Raw genomic sequence first — 2,743 nt, forward strand, 5'->3', positions numbered from 1 at the left:
AAATATTAAATTTTTACATTGAAAAAGAGAAAATCTCCCCACCCATCCAAAAGTACTTCTATACATTCTACACAAATTTTTAATGCAATTTTAGACTATTTAGATACATAACATAATAAAATCAATAATTTATTATTGATTTAACTAGTTAATATCAAAAGAAAATTTTAATACGAAATTCTCCAATTAATTCAAAACAAATTATGTAACTATCTACAACACTAAATTAAATTTTTATTGAGTTGTATTTTCCAATACCATCAACAACTCATTTTTATTTCGAAGTGCTTCTTTACAGTAGGATCTTTTGATAATTTAGGTTTTCATAGTGTATATTTCTCATTTCCAAAAATAGGTTCAGGCATGGAAGGAGCAATATGAGCTTCCATGATATTTGATAGTGTATTTTAAAAATTCAACAACATCATTTAGATTCTAAATATTCTATGCAAAATAAAATAAAAAACTAGAATATTAAATTTTTAGAATGACAAAAATACTCATACACCCTCCCATGTTATGTATTTAGAGATAAAATTTATTATGGATTGTAAGTGAATATATACTTCGTATTCATCACTAATTAGTAATAAATAATTTAATATTAATTTATAAACATAAACGGATTGAGTATAAATATTATATTATTCGTCTTAAAAAAATTATAATTAAAATTTTATTTAGATGTTATTAGGTTAAATTTAATTTATGTTTTATTAAGTTAAATTTATTTAAAATTAAAATTTAATTTATATTTAATTTAATTTACATAATATTTTATGTCTTTTGTAATTTTATTTATATTTCATTTTAAAAATATGATAAAGTTAAATGTATCAGCCTCATGTGGCCTCAACCTATCGGCCTCATTCATCTTGGCAGTCTTAACCTCAACTTCAAATTCATTGTCGACTTTTCAGTCTTGACAGCTCAGCCACATTCAACCTCAATCTCTTAGCCTCGTACGACCTCAACCTATAGGCCTTATTCGTTCTAGCGGTCTCAACCTCTCGGTCTTGAATTCTATTGACTTCAGTCTTGACAACTCAACATCGTTCGACCTTAACTTGTCGACTTCGTTCAATCTTGACCTAGGCCTCAAACTCTACCGACTTTTCAGTTTTGACAGCTTGGCCTCGTCCGACCTCAACCTCTTGGCTTTGTTTGCCCTCAACCTGTCGACCTCGACCTCTCAACCTTAAATCATTTATGGGCTTTAATCTTGACAATTAGCTCGTTCTACCTCAACCTTTCAGCCTTGTTCGACCTTAACATGTCGACCTCGTTCAACCTCATCCTTTTGATCTCGAATTTTGTTGATTTTTCAGTCTTGATAGCTCGACCTCATTTGACCTAACCAATCGACCTCAACCAGTCAGTCTTAACCATTCGACTTCAACCATTGGGCCTCAACTATTTGGCCTCAACTAGTTGACATGTTCAAACAATTGACCCCAACCTCTCAACCTCGATATCTTAGTCAACTTTAGTCTTGACAACTGACTTCATCCTCTCGACCTATGATCAACTTCAACCACTCGTTCTAATCGTCTCGTGATCGGGTTAAAACCTTTGAGTAAGGACAAGTTCCAACCAAGGAACACTTCTTAAAAACTCCATTAGGTAAGGACGATTTCCAACTAAGGAAGTCCTCCGATCAAACTAAAGCATTTGGGTAAGGGTGAGTTCCAACCTAGGAACCCCTCTAAAAAATTTCATTGACTAAGGACGAGTTCCAACTAAAAAATCCCTCCCGATCGAACTACAACATTCAATATACACGAGCGTCAAATATTGTTTTCTTTTCAAACCCCATCCCTTCTGCTACAAGTACTTGGGCTTTGGGGGGCCAGTGTATAGTACATACTCTTTAGACCCATCACCTCTTGAGTCAATCACTCTTGGTCAACCATGATTCGTGGAGCGGCATAATTTTCCATTATACACAAATCCTTTTCACTTGTTGACTTAGATCCAAGCTCAAGATTTGGGGGACCTGTGTATTGTATATATACCGACTAGTACAAATCGGTCATATCAAATCAAACCGATTATCTAAACTAATATGAAACTGATCAGTTTCGATCAAATCTAATTAGCCATTCAATTAAGATAAACATATTAATTATCAAATTTAACAAAATTAGACCATTAGTGTAACCTAATCAAAGGCCTAAATAGAAACATATAAATAAAGGTATATTTGTTCAAAAACATGTAGCATTAGAGTTAAGACTCACCTAATAAGTTACATAGTTACTTTAACATCGAAAAAGTACCATCTAAATTGTGTTAGACAACAACGATGCAAGACAACTATCTAAAACTTAGTAGTACTCGACTGACCCATATGCTGACAAGAGCATGCAAGATAGCTATCCAAAAATTAGAACTACTGAATAGGCCCATACTAACATAAGCGACGCTGGATAATTATCCAAAGGGTGTTGCTTCCTCCACCTCCCCAAGTGCTCTTCCACTTCCCCACTATTTTCATTTATTTCAAAAATATTCTACACATCTACACTATTTTCTTTTATTCCAAAAATACCCTACAACTCTCCACTATCCTCAACAATCTTTCCCTTTCTCTCTCTACATTAAAGGAGCATTCACATGACTCACATTTGAATTTGTTATATATTACAAAATATAAAATTCAGATGAAACTTCAAAATATTAGTACTTCTACCATTTCCATTTTATAAAATTAAAAGTTAGATGCAAATACAAAATAATAAAC

This window comes from Vigna radiata, chromosome 10 (assembly GCF_000741045.1).
Source record: "Vigna radiata var. radiata cultivar VC1973A chromosome 10, Vradiata_ver6, whole genome shotgun sequence".
Taxonomy (NCBI): domain Eukaryota; kingdom Viridiplantae; phylum Streptophyta; class Magnoliopsida; order Fabales; family Fabaceae; genus Vigna; species Vigna radiata.